Source organism: Dendrobates tinctorius, unplaced genomic scaffold (assembly GCF_039654945.1).
Source record: "Dendrobates tinctorius isolate UK_male_01 unplaced genomic scaffold, ASM3965494v1 ptg000074l, whole genome shotgun sequence".
In the NCBI taxonomy this organism is placed as follows: Eukaryota; Metazoa; Chordata; class Amphibia; order Anura; family Dendrobatidae; genus Dendrobates; species Dendrobates tinctorius.
In genome coordinates, this window is record NW_027361742.1 from 81,641 (window position 1) to 96,347 (window position 14,707).

Sequence of the window (14,707 nt, forward strand, 5' to 3'; positions counted from 1 at the left end):
CATCAAGAAAATTGCAGGTTTTTGGTGTTACATAATCTGCATGATACTATTGTTCTGGGGTTTCCCTGGTTACAAATTCATAATCCAGTTTTGGATTGGAAATCTGTGTCTGTGGTGAGTTGGGGTTGTCGGTGTGCCTTTAGTGAGGCTCCGGTTTTTCCACCTCTCCTCAGTCGCATGATGTTCCTGATTATTTGGCGGACTTTTATGATGTATTTAGTGAGAATGAGTCTGCGTCTCTGCCTCCTCATAGAAGTTATGACTGTGCTATTGAACTGAGCCCGGGGTGTAAATTTCCCAAGGGTCGGCTCTTCAATTTATCTGTACCCAAGCACGAGGCTATGCGATCCTATATTAAGGAGGCGTTGGAGAAGGGTCATATTAGACCATCCTCGTCACCCTTAGGTGCCGGGTTTTTTTTTGTAGCCAAAAAGGATGGATCATTAAGACCTTGTATTGATTATCGTGCTCTCAACAAAATTACTGTTAAATATCAGTATCCGTTACCCCTGATTTCTGATCTATTCTCCAGAGTTAAAGGTGCTTGCTGGTTTACCAAGCTTGACCTTAGGGGGCGTATAATCTTATTCGCATTAAGCATGGGGATGAATGGAAGACGGCGTTTAATACTCCGGAGGGACATTTTGAGTACCTGGTGATGCCTTTTGGGCTCACTAATGCCCCTTCTGTCTTCCAGTGCTTCATGAACGATATTTTCCGAGATTTTGTCGATAAATTTTTGATTATCTATCTGGATGATATTTTGATCTTCTCCAAGGACTGGGATTCTCATGTGGAACATATTTGGACTGTGTTCCGGATCTTGAGGGAGAATTCCCTGTATGTCAAAGGATCTAAATGCCTTTTTGGAGTACAGAGGATTTCTTTTTTGGGATTTATTTTGTCCCCGTCAACTATTGAAATGGACCCGGCCAAGGTACAGGCCATTTACGATTGGGTTCAGCCCACTTCTTTGAAGGCCCTCCAGAAGTTTTTGGGTTTTGCTAATTTTTATCGGAAATTTATAGCAAAATTTTCTAGTATTGCCAAGCCATTGACTGATTTGACTAAGAAGGGTGCTGATGTGTTAAATTGGTCTCCGGAGGCTGTTTCCTCCTTTCAGGAGCTGAAGCGAAGATTCACCTCCGCCCCGGTTTTGCGGCAACCTGATGTCTCACTTCCGTTCCAGGTAGAGGTGGATGCTTCTGAGATTGGTGCAGGAGCTGTTTTGTCCCAAAAGGATCCTGTAACATCTAAAATGAATCCCTGTGCTTTCTTTTCCCGAAAGTTCTCTCCATCTGAACGTAACTATGATGTGGGGAATCGGGAACTGTTAGCCATGAAATGGGCATTTGAGGAGTGGAGACATTGGTTGGAGGGAGCTAAGCATCAAGTCGTGGTCCTCACTGACCACAAGAATTTGATTTACCTAGAGTCGGCTAAGCGCTTGAACCCTAGACAGGCTAGGTGGGCCTTGTTTTTTACATGTTTTGATTTTGTGGTTTCTTTTCTTCCTGGAACTAAGAATGTCAAGGCTGACGCCCTCTCTAGGAGCTTCTTTGCTGATTCTCCTGTGGTGACCAAGCCTGCTACCATCTTAGGCGAAGGGGTAGTTCTTTCTGCCATCTCGCCTGATTTGAGATGTTCTCTGGAAGAGTTCCAGGAGGACAAACCTGAGCGTTGTCCCAGTGGAAAGTTGTATGTTCCTGACCAGTGGAAGAAGAGAGTGATGTCTGAAGTTCATTGCTCTGCTTTGGCTGGTCATCCAGGTATTTTTGGTACTAGAGATCTGGTGAGTCGGTCTTTTTGGTGGCCCTCCTTGTCTCGTGATGTCAGGAATTTTGTGCAGTCCTGTGGGACGTGCTCCCGGTCTAAATCGTGTTCTCGCTCTAGTGGGTTGTTGATGCCTTTGCCTGTCCCCAAGAGGCTATGGACCCATATTTCAATGGATTTCATCTCTGATATGCCTGTCTCTCAAAGGATGACTGTTATTTGGGTGATTTGTGATAGGTTCTCTAAGATGGTTCATCTTGTACCACTCCCTAAGTTGCCGTCTTCCTCTGAATTGGTGCCCCTGTTTTTACAACAGGTGGTTCGCTTGCACGGGATTCCTGAGAACATTGTATCTGACAGAGGAGTCCAGTTTGTGTCTAGATTTTGGAGAACTTTCTGTTCCAAGCTGGGAATTCAGTTGTCCTTCTCCTCTGCTTTTCACCCTCAGACCAATGGGCAGACAGAGAGAACAAACCAGACCTTGGAGTCATATTTGAGATGTTTTATTTCTGCGGATCAGGACGATTGGGTTTCATTTTTGCCCTTGGCCGAATTTGCTTTAAATAATAGAGCTAGTTCTGCCACTTTGATGTCTCCTTTTTTTTGTAACTTTGGGTTTCATCCTCGATTTTCTTCAGGGCAGGTGGAGCCCTCTGCCTGCCCAGGGGTTGACACTGTGGTGGAGAGAATGCACCAGATCTGGGACCAAGTGGTGGATAAGTTATCTCTCTCCCAGGAAAAGGCCCAGCGGTTTTCCAACCGACATAGGACCATTAGTCCCCAATTTAAGGTTGGTGATATGGTGTGGTTATCATCAAAAAATATTGCTATGAAGGTGGCTTCTCCTAAGTTTAAGCCTAGATTTATTGGACCTTAAAAGATTTTGGAGATTATTAATCCGGTCTCTTTTCGTTTGGCTCTTCCTGTCACATTTAAAATCCATAATGTGTTCCATAAATCTTTGTTGAAGAGGTTTGTTGAACCTGTTGTTTCGGGGGTTGCACCTCCAGACCCTGTATTGGTTGAAGGTAACATGGAATATGAGGTAGAGAAAGTACTGGATTCCTGTCTGGCTAGACGGAGACTCCCGTATTTGGTTAAGTGGAAGGGTTATGGTCAGGAGGATAATTCCTGGGTCTCTGCCTCTGATATTCATGCCAAAAGATTGGTGCGTGCCTTTCATCGGGCTCACCCTGATCGCCCTGGTGGCGTGGTTGAGGGTTCGGTGACCCCTCCTCAAGGGGGAGGTACTGTTGTGAGTTCATTTTCCCCTTCACTACTGAGGCCCGAGGAACTCCCTCTTCTGGTGAAGAAAGGTAGTGAGCCTGATTGTCAAACACCTGGGGCTGATTATGATGACTGGCTGAGTGGAGTTAATGACTGGATATAAGGCTGCCGACGCCCTTCTGACCTGCGGGTGATTTCTCTGTGGACTTCTAGGAAACCAGTCTGATTCCTGCTCATCTAAAGCTAAGATTTCTGCTTTGCCTTTTTGCATTAGTGTTTTGTTTTCCTTGCTTTTCTGGATTCTGCCATTCCCTGCTGGGGTGAACTGAATCTCCTTTTGCCTGTTGCTCTGTCTTCAGAATATTCCTGAGTACTGACATAGCTTTTTTGAAGCCTAGCGTCTTTAGGGCCTTTTTTACTGTCAGTTGGTTGGCTCTTATTTTCATAGGGTTTTTCACGGATTGCAGACAGCAGCCTTCCTGTCCTTTCCTATCTAAGCTAGTGTGGGCCCCATCTTTGCTCAGTCTATCTTTGTCTGTGTTTTGTTCTTTCTTCTTGCTTCACCGTCATTATATGTGGGGGGCTGCCTTTTGCTTTGGGGTCTGCTCTGGGGCAGTTTAGATTTCCCTTTCTGTCTTTAGGCTATGTAGTCCTCCGGCTGTGATCGATGGGCCTAGGGCATCGTAGGAGCCCCCCACGGCTACTGCTAGTTGTGTTGATCGGTTCAGGGGTCTGCAATCCGATAGCTGCCAACTTCTCTGGTTTTCTGGACTTAGCTAGCATTTCTATTTTTGCCTCCTACGGTGACTCAATCATAACAGCATGCGTTTTAAGAGTAAACATGTCTAGACACTGGTTTAATCCACCCCCTACACAAAGAAACATTGTTTCGGGGGTAATGTAGATAAAAGGTGTTGGCACTGGCAGTCCACTACGCTACAGCCAGCCTGGAACAGAGAAGCAGCAAGAATACTTTGAAGAGCAGCCCTTTGGAGACTTGCAGCAACTTTAATAATGTGAGTATTAAATCTAATGTCTGCCTGTACTTTTTTCTCAATTTATTATGTACTAATGTAGCTTTTTTATTGCAGCATGTCTTCTGGAGAGAAATACAGACCGGCCCGTGGTGAACTGGCCCAAGCAGAGCGTGAAGTGAGTACCTTCCTTCCCTACAGTTTGGGTAAGTATTCGCTGTCGCATCTACACATGTGCCAAATTATGTGCCAAATTAATTTTTGTTCTTTTTCAGACCTCATCGTCCACGGCAAGTGAGGAGGAACAGCAGGAGCAGCCAGCCCAAGTGCGGGCGGGGAGACGGCCTGTAAGTATAGACTGACTGTGACTGTACTCTTTTTTTTTTTTTTTCTTCTCTGACTTTTTTCTGGCCTGTTATTCATCTTCAATCTTGCTTCTTTTCTGTATTTTTCTTTTTCATTTCCAAATCCTTCCAAGATTAATGTTTTTCTTTCTTTTCTAGGCTCCACAACGGGATGGAGAGCTCGCCCTGGACAATGATGCCCTCATCCAGTTGGTCTAGGAGCGAGTCCCGTTGTGGGACAGCCGTGATCCTCAGCACTCGGACAACGTGGAGCTCCAGCGGCTCTGGAATGAGGTGGCTGCAGCGCTGATGAATGGATGGGACAACGCCTCTCCACTGGTCCGCAAGGAATTTTGTAAGTATTTAAATTCTGTGTGATGCGGCAGTGACCTGAAGATGATGATGATGATGTTGCTGTATACTGATGATGAGGCTGTATACTGATGGTGATGTTGCTGTATACTGACTACGGGGCTGTATACTGATGATGTTGCTGTATACTGATGATGAGGCTGTATACTGATGATGATGTTGCATACTGATGATGATGATGCTGCTGTATACTGATGATGGGACTGTATACTGATGATGAGGCCATATACTGATGATGAGGCTCTATACTGATGATGGGGCTGTATACTGATGATGAGGCTGTATACTGATTATGATGGGGGCTGTATACTGATGATGATGAGGCTGTATACTGATGATGATGTTGCTGTATACTGATGATGAGGCTGTATACTGATGATGTTGCTGTATACTGATGATGAGGCTGTATAATGATGATAGTGCTGTATAATGATGTTGGGACTCTATAAGGCATCACACACATTTGTGTTATCCTGACCTACAGTGCATTGTCTAATTTTGTTTTGTTTTTTCCACAGTGAACAAAGTCAGAACCCGTTGGCGCTCGATGAAGGACCGCTTCAACAGGGATGTACGTCAGTAGAGCAGGGTTCCCAGTGGTGCTGCGGCAAGGACCTCAACCAAATATAGATACCATCGGGCGTTGGCCTTCTTAAGACCGGTCCTTGCCACCAGAGCGTAAGTATTTTGTTGTTCTATTGGATTGTGTTTTACTCTGTGTTTTTCTATTCCACAGGAGTTGGCGCTTTAACTATTGTAAATGCATGATACTAATGGTTTTCTTTTCACAGCACCTGGAGCTGCACCCTGCAACCTGTTCCTGGAGCGGTCCTTCATCGAACGACCTCGAACCCATCCCAGCCATCCGACAGCCAAGAAGCAACTTGCGGGTCTGCACCACAGACAGCTGGAGACCAGGAAGCTGGTCAGTCAGGTGTTCCTCTGTCCCAGGCCTCTGCCAATGGTTTTGCGGGCACTTCCTGCCAGCGGCAGAAGGCCTCGGACAGGTCTGTCATGCCCGAGTTCCTTCACTTGAGCTCGGTCTTTCAGAATGGCCTCAAGGCACTGTCAGACAGGCTGGAAAGCGGGTTTACCCTAATGGAAAATAGCTTCCAGGCTGTCGACCGTCGCCTTGACCATCTGGAAGCCGACGTCAACAGACCAGCGCACCATTTTTTTTCATCAAATAGAACGGGGCATGGCGGAGCACCTTAGTCCTGAGCTACAGCTGAATGCGATGCAGGCCTGCAACACTGCTTATATGCACGCTATGCAGCAGAGTCTGTACGTGCAGCAGTGAGTGGTGGCATTTCCAACTGTGCCACCACTGACTCGCTTCACCTCACTACCGACTTCTGCTGCATATCACTGCACGGCCACCTGCATTCCAAGCCATGCCGGACACCAGTGCACCACCCCAATGCCGAATGCTGCTGGACACTCTCCCGCCACCACCATGGCAAGCGTTGCTCCTGCCTGGACCACCACCGCCACCACTCCTCCTGCCTGGACCACCACTCCTCCTGCCTGGACCACCACCGCCACCACTCCTCCTGCCTGGAGCAGCACTGCCACCAGTACTGCCTGGACCACCACCACCGTGCAGCAGCAGCAGCTGGGGGACCCTCATTCACTCTTTGCACCCACGGACGCTGGAAGGACCTCCACCACTTCCAGCATGCAGCAGCTACAGGATTTGCCAGGAGGTCCACCAGCTCCAGGCGGTCACCCAGCTCCAGGAGGTCCACAAGTACCAGGCGCTCCAGGCAGGGCATCTCAAGCCACAGGAGACACAAAAATGGACATAAAAAGAGGAAAACTCTTAACCCTCTCTCCCCCTCACCTTACACTGTGTCTCAGCCTGCCTCCAGTTCCATCCCTGAGCTCCCTTCACCCACTCATTTTGTCGCCCCTTCCCCTAGAACCCCTTCCTCGCCTTTAAGCCGTTCGTCGTCCCTCCACACCCCCAACTTGCCACCATCTTCCCTCAAACGTCGCTCCCAGTAATGTCTCTATTTTTTAGTTTAAAAATAAAGGTCATCATACTTGTTTTCCCCTAATACTGTTTGGTTATTGTGTGTTTTGCCGCCTACACACACTGCGCCATACACTTTTGTTTTTGCCACCACATAGCTCGAGTACTGACATGTTTCTTGTGTCAGTCCTGGAGATATGTGTTGTCAAAAACACAAATATATGACTTGTATTTTCACCACCATTAGTCTCTTCAGTCTGCTAATATTGCACAGACTGAATAGAGGATGGTGGTGAGTGCAAGGCATATCTATTCTCACCTTGCCAGGTATCCTAAAGAGTGAATTGATGATGGTGTGTTTTGACCATCATCATTTCACTCTTTGTGACACAAGGCCAGGGGATTCTAGATATACCTTGTAATTAACCACATCATCTATTCAGTCTGTGGCGAATAAACTGAAGAGATGATGGAGAAAATACACGTCATATCTACAATATCCTGGCCTGGTATCATAACTATTTAGCACACCTGGCCAGGTGACTATACCTGAATTATCTGCAGCGCCGCTTCAGTCTGCATTATCTATTGCACGCAGACTGGAGAAATGCTGGAGGTTCACTCATATGTGTATTGACCTGCCCAGGTATCTTAACATTCTGATGTCAGTATGCGTTTTTTTGGGCATCCTCACTTCCACATGACACCAGGCCAGCGGATTGTAAAAGTTGTATAAACGTTATCATCTCTCCAGTCTGCGTTCATACTCAAGCCACAGTGGTGATCCTACAAATAATATTTATACCCACATGTTCAGTTGTCATAAAGAGTGAAGGATGCTAGTGCATCCCAAAATCACTATTTGTAACATTTGATATAAATATTAGTTGCATTATCTCCACCGTCGCTGCAATCTGCCTTACTGAACACAGACTGGAGAGATGATGAAGGTCATACAACTTTTATATCTACACTCACCTGGTCAGGAATCCTAGTAAAGTCAGGATGCACAAAACACAGCATCCTGAATTCACTGGGACACCTGGACAGGTGATTATTTTATTGGAGTGTATAAAGACAGAATGTACTCGGTACAGGTATCAAAACAGGTTTTTTATTTACATACACACAAGAAAACAATTTTACACCATTTGTTCTTGCTATGATGTTGTGAATTCTCTTACTTCCGAGGTGAGGCTCCCTCTGGTGGTTACTGTGGGTAGTGTAGCTGGCCGGATTGACAGAAGTCTGCCACCTGACGACGATGATTGGAAAGCTGGGGTTACTGATTGGGAGTATTTAAGAGAGCAGGCTTCCCTTAGTTGCTGCTGGTGATTGTTTCTTCCTGTGCATTTTGGGGTCTGCTGTCTCCTGCCTGATCCTGCATTTTTCAGTTAAGTGGTTCTGGGACGCCCTCACACCCAGGGCTGTGGGGTACTCAGTACCGGTGGATCTCAATGGAAGTGGTCACGGTAGCTGTGACCCGGCCCGTGGCCCTGGGCGCCCATTGTAAATGTTCAGTGTGAATGAATAAGTCGTGACGCCACCTGTGGTGTTCGGCGATGTAGATGTTAGGCCGACGCTGCAGACAGATCCTCTGGGACAGATGGTGTGGTGCAGCAGTGATGGTATAGCCCTCCACAAGCAGGGCTGTAGTCCCAGGGCAGAGTAGATATGGTGACATTTAGATGGTGTAGTGTCAGGCACAGGGGAGGTAGCAGTGCCGAGCAGTTTGACAAGCGGTGTAGAAGCTGGTACCCAGATGTAGCGATGCTGGGTGCGTTGGCGCAAGAATTGGAGGACACCAGGGCATGTAGTTCCAAAGCTTTACTCAGTCTGTTGTACAAACAGGTGCCTGCTTCCGTGCCGTGTCATCCGGGTCTGGGACTCAGTCAACCTCCAGGCCAGATGGAATACTCCTTTCCAACACTCCGCCAACTTGTGCCTTTCTGAACGTCTCCTCTTATAGCGCCTTTTTATGAAGTACTCCTAGTACTGAGTTACACTGGAGTTCTTCCTGTCTGATGTTCCTATGAACTCTACTTGTACGGCAGACAGCTGTAGCCTGCTTCGGGGACTCCTTGCTACTAAGTCCCGGCTCACTATCCATTTGCTGTTGTGCCCCCAAGTCTTGTGTGGGAATAAAGTGGTCACTACTTCTATTCCGCTGGTGTCTGCTGCAGGACCATTAGTATCCGTACAACCTCGGGGACCGGGCCCCGGCCTTGCGCTTAGAACTTCTAGGAAGGGTTCTCTTCTCACCCACATCCTCTGTTCTCTTTTACTCCTCACGCTCCGTACTAATCCTTTCTTTCTATGGAGAGTCAAGCTTTTAGTCTATGTTGCTCTCTCTTTCCCGTGCCAGCAGACCCAGATCACTGGGATCTGCTGCAGCACTTCCATCCATCTATCCCTCTCTCTAGGGATCTTCTCTCTCCAACCAACTACTCACTGACTGACTTAAACTCTTCCCGCTCCTTGAAATGTAATCTAACTCCACCCACCTCCCAGCACGTTTCGTGTTCCAAGCTGGGAGCCACCAATGGGTGCTTTGCTACACTCCAAGCAGGGAGCCGCCGAAGGTGCTTTGCTACACTACTTTGTGGTATGGGGTGCAGGTGTTGGAGCGTGGTGAGGAGTTTCCACCTTACCTGGATGGTGGGGTACCACACCTCAGGAGGAGGTGCAGTACCTCTGTGGAGACTGAACCCTCAGGGGTGCCACAGTTCTTTTGCTAATCCTTTGCATCTGATCTGGTTTTGCCTTTTTCTGCTTTGCTGTGAGGGTTCAGCGTGCTCCCTGCTGGGGCTGTGCTGGACCTCGCTCCATATGTTACAGCTTGTTTCAGTTTGTTCAGTCCCATGTTATATTAGTCCCTTTTGCTTTGCTGCCAGTTTACACCAGAATGCTGATATAGTGGGGGAGAGGTCGTGAGACCTCAGTGTTTTTGTACATCAGTTGTGTTGGATTTTTTAGGGTTCTTGCGTGATTGCAATTGCAGACAGTGTCTTTCCTGTCCTATCCTGTATAGACAGTTTGGGCCCCATCATTTGCTCAGTCTATTTTCTGTGTTTGTGCCTCATCTTGTCTCACCGACAATATATGTTTGGGGGCTATCTATTCCTTTGGGGTTCTACTCCGGGGCAGTTAAGATTTCACCTTTCTTGCTTTAGGCTTAGTTAGCTCTCCGGCCGTGCCGAGGTGTCTAGGGCATCGTAGGTACACCCCACGGCTACTGCTAGTTGTGTTGTTAGCGGATTGCAGACCCCCTATTCCTAAGTTACCAACCTTTCTGGTTTCCTGGTGGCATGGCCTATTCCTGCCATCCTCCTCGGTGACCAGTTCATAACACCATGCCACACGTCCTACATCAGAGAGAAAGTAGGCCACAAATTGGTCCCTCATTTGGCCAACTTCAACTGATGACCTGAGAAGGTGCTGAGTGAAATCAGGTAATGGGTTAGCAGCTGGTTCATCTAGTTCAAAGTTAGGGTGCTCTTTAGCCATCACAAAATTATGAAGAACCACACACGCTTTCACCACCTCATCTACTGTTTCCAGTTTACGATTAATGGCTGTGCCGAGAATGCGCCCATCTGGAGATAAGAATCCCAAAGGCACACTCAACAGTTCTTCGTGCCCTTGTGAGTCTGTAATTGAATATTTTTCTCGTGTGGACCAAGTCCAGCTGGAGTAGGATTTCAGCAGATTTTGACACATTTGAAAGGCCTCTTCCCCAACCATTACAAATGGCAGTGGCGAACGTTCGGCATGGGGAAGAGGCCGTGACAGGGGGAAATTAAAATAGTTGCCATACAACCTACAGCCCATGTCCGAGTTCTTTAAAGCCTGTGAGTCATTCCCACGGCCAACTGCCCCAATGTCCACTGCAACAAACATACAGTCTGCATCCGCAATGGCCATGAGTACTGTAGAAAAGTATTTTTTATAGTTATAGTACTCCGATCTACTTCTTGCGGGTTTGGTTATCCTGATGTGTTTCCCATCCACCGCTCCCAAACAGTTGGGGAAATTGCAGACTGTCCAGAATTTTTCAGCAATGTCCATCCACTTTTCCGCGGTGGGCAGGGGCATAAATTCTGGACAGAGAACGTCCCACAAAGCCCGGCAGGTGTCCGCAACTATTCCCAACAAGGTGGAGATTCCAAGCAGGTACTGGAAGTGGAGTGAAGAGAGGCTCTCTCCAGTAGCCAGGAATCTGCCAGAGAGAGAAAGAAAAAAATTAATATACTTATGTCCAGGGTTTTGCAAAACACGGAAATGAAAAAATATTTGTACAAGGCATAACAATAATTCTGCAGGCTTTTGTTTACTACATGGCAGAACAATAAGCTTTGGATAAGTACATGGCAGACCAAAAACAATAATGCAGGCATTGGTTTGTAAATATTATGTACCGTAATGTGACCAGGAGCCGTTCCTCAGGAGGAATCGCACGACGGAGCTGTGTGTCCTGTCTCCGGATGGATTCTTGAACACGACCAAGCAAATCCCTGAAGCTTTGTTGGGACTTTCGGGTACAATCAGTAAATTTCTCCGGGTTTGCCTGGAGCTCGCTGTAGAGGGTGTGGTACACTCCACGGCTCTCCCGGAGATCAACAATCGGATGTATCCACATACGCCTCCGCTGCCGTCTTCACTGTCTCCCTTTCTTGCTGGCAAGCAAATGCAAAAGCCTGAGCCAGCGAGATGTCCAGATCCAAGTTGAAGTGAAAACTCATCCAGCGCAGATCCATGTGCACAAAGGAAACAGCAGCAAAATCTGCAGAATTCAGCTGTAAACAGGGTCTCTATAAAGAATTCCCATGACACGCCTACTGCCGTCCCATTGGTGGAGTCTGCTTCAAGGATTTTCCTCCTGTGAAATGTGACACCTAGAGAATGCATGCACATCAAAAACGCAAACGCATGGAAAAACGCTGCTTTTTTGTCATCATGCGCACACTGATGCGACAAAACATGGCAGCGTTTACATGCGTTTTTTGCAGGCGTTTCATTTGCGCATGAAGCGCTGCACAAATAAAGCCCAAATGTGAAAGTAGCGTTACTGTTATTTTATATATACCCGGATGTGTCCGCAGTTTTCTGCCCCGGATTTCTATTATTGCTTTCCTCTGTAGAGCAGCGGTAACTACAGAAATGAATGAGAGGTAGAAATCCTCCTCCTGTCACTGCCCTCAGAGCCTGCGCTCACCCTGCAGCTGCCGGACACCCACCACTGCCCAGTCTGTGTGCCTGCACTCACCGCACTGAGCAGTCAATCACAGTAATGTATGTGTCATGTGGGAGGAGCCCAGTCAGAGCAGAGCATTGCCCACCATTCCCCCCTTGTACACGCCGCTCCGAGTCTCCGCCCCGTCTCCAGTCAGGAGGGAAGACGCTAAAAATCTTGGTCAGCCCCCAGTAGTGAGCGGCCCCTGTCACTCACATCAAAGAGCCGGCTCTTCGTCTCCGATCATTCAGGAACGACACATGTGAGTCTCCGGCGGAGCTGCGGACAGCCCTGCCCGGGGTCCTCACATTGCGGCTTGTGATTGGTTACCGGCGGATCCGCTTGACAACCGCAGAGAAAAGAGAGAGACGCAGAGGTGGTGCGGCCCGGGCACCGTGCAACAGCGGGAACGCCTCCTGCACCGGAGCTGGGACTGACACAGGGACTAACGGGGCTCACAGGCGACACAGCCGGCCGGGACTCTGGGACACCGGCCCGGGAGACGGGAACACCAGGTACCAGGGGAAGGGAGGGAGGCTGCGTCCATGGCATCCCATCACTGTGCTCCATCGCTGTGTCATGTGCCGGCGTCTGTCTGCCATCATCCTGCCGGCACACTCCGGGTGTGTCCGGGGGAGATCGCAAGAGGGATCGGCTGACAAGTCCCGGTTCTGTGGGATCACAATGCGCAGGTCTGTGGGCTGCTGAGCTGTCACATCACTCAGGGTGTGTGATCTGTTAATAAGCAAGAGATCTATATCGGGAGATCACATTGGTGATTGTCCATGGTTATGTCACCCTCCTGTGTGAGGAGATCCCATGGGTGAAGCTGGTGATCGGCTGATCTGTCAGGAATCTATGTGAGATCTCATTGACAATGTGTAATCTGCTGATGTGTTAGAGAAATATATCAGGTCCATGGTGTCCTGATCTGCTATAGATCTATGTGAGATCACTGGTGAGCTCTGTGATCTGGTGATATGCAGTAGATCTGTGAGGAGATCACATTGGTGAAGTGTATTGTCCGCCGATGCGTCACAGATATGAGGTCTGCTGATCTGTCAGATCACATTGGTAGAGTGTGATCTGCCACTGTGCTATGGATCTATGTGAGATCACATTGGTGTATTCTCTGCTGATATTTGTGAAATCAGACTCTGAAGTCTGTGATCTCTGCACTGTATACAGTATACAGTTACGGAGGCCGGTGCACTGTATACAGTTACGGAGGCCGGTGCACTGTATACAGTTACGGAGGCCGGTGCACTGTATACAGTTACGGAGGCCGGTGCACTGTATACAGTTACGGAGGCCGGTGCACTGTATACAGTTACGGAGGCCGGTGCACTGTATACAGTTACGGAGGCCGGTGCACTGTATACAGTATACAGGTACGGAGGCCGGTGCACTGCACCATATATGGAGCGCCTGGACGGTGCAGGACCGTGGGGTACTCGGTACCGGGTCCGTTGACTTCAACGGGGGACGGTGTCACGGTGGCTGCGACCCGGTCCGTGGCCCTGGGGCGTCCATTAAATAAAATGATGAAAGGGGAAAAGTTGTTTGTGATGTTGTTAGATGTGGTAAAAATGAAGATAAAAGTTTATAGATGGTTAAATACGTGACGCCACCTGTGGTATTCAAGTCAGAGGTGACCAGCGCTGCGGTGTTGTTCCCCTGAGACTGTTGGTGTGTCGCAGCGGAGGTGAAAATAGCTCTCCACAGGTAGAGCAATAGTCCCAGAGTAAAGATGTTTGATTAATAGTTAGGATGGCTGTGAACGTTGGGGTGCAGAGAAATGAGAGGAGGACACAGAGAGGTGGTTTCTTTACCTTTTACTGGTAATAGGTTGCAGTCCGGAGTACCACATACAGGTGATGGTATGAGTCCGGCTCGCCTGGAAGCATTCAGGGGATCCACCTTGCCAGGTGGGGATTTAGGACCTTCCTTCTGCGCTTTGTAAATAAGGAAGGTAGTAGAACCTGGTGTGTAGGACATCTGGGGAATTCTAATGAAAATATCCAGTGTAATATTATATAATTAACCACCAGCATGCACATCCAAGGACTATGTATGACCAGTTGCAAAGACAAGCATAAACAAAAGGGGGGAGGACGAATCCAAAAACACAACTAAAGGACAAATATAAAATTGCTTTATTAGCGTGGAAGGCAAGGTACAAATAGAGTGTACTATAAAAACATAATCAGCGAAAATGGACACTGATACCCTGTAGGCCAAAACTACCCATAATAGTACAATGGAGTATATAATAAGCATATATCTAAAGACAGGTCTATAATTAATATATATGATACCATTAATGTACCAGTATGATCAAACTAGATAGCACCATATCCAGGCAGAGTAAGAAGTGCAAATTTGAATAAACACGCAATGCATAATACCTGAACTGGAAGGTAGATAGAGGCCGCAGGGTACCCTTGTTTTATATTTGACCTTTAGTTGTGTTCTTGGATTCGTCCCCCCCCCCCCCCCCTTTTGCTTCTGCGCGTTGTATGTGGGTCTCCGCTGTATATAACTATGCTGCGACCCTCAATTGCGTGATTATTTCACTAACCTAACCGGCTGTCAGCGTGAGCCTATTCCACGGGTACCGTCCTTTTCATTGTCAGCCCCGGGCTCCTTATCTGCTGCCGTGCCCTCAGGTGTTCAATGTCGCACAGGAACTTACAATCCCCTGTACTTTCAGATTCGGTGATCAGGACATACAGCTCCTGACCACCAAGGACTCTGACGTCCCTTTTCTTTCTATTAGCGCTTCGCCCTGGGGTCTGCTATATGCAGT

The 14,707-nt window shown here is 47.9% G+C and overlaps 1 protein-coding gene across 2 annotated transcripts in view; it reads left to right on the top strand.

Annotated features, from left to right (window-relative positions):
- The first annotated feature begins 12,044 nt into the window (after positions 1–12,044).
- Positions 12,045–14,707, top strand: part of WDR47 (WD repeat domain 47) — an 84,804-nt gene continuing 82,141 nt past the window's right edge. Inside the window, exon 1 of one of the 2 annotated variants that reach the window (XM_073582850.1) lies at positions 12,045–12,413. The gene's annotated coding sequence lies outside the window, so the exon portion shown is untranslated. The remainder of the gene's footprint in view (positions 12,414–14,707) is intronic. The other variant, XM_073582851.1, reaches the window with a different exon arrangement.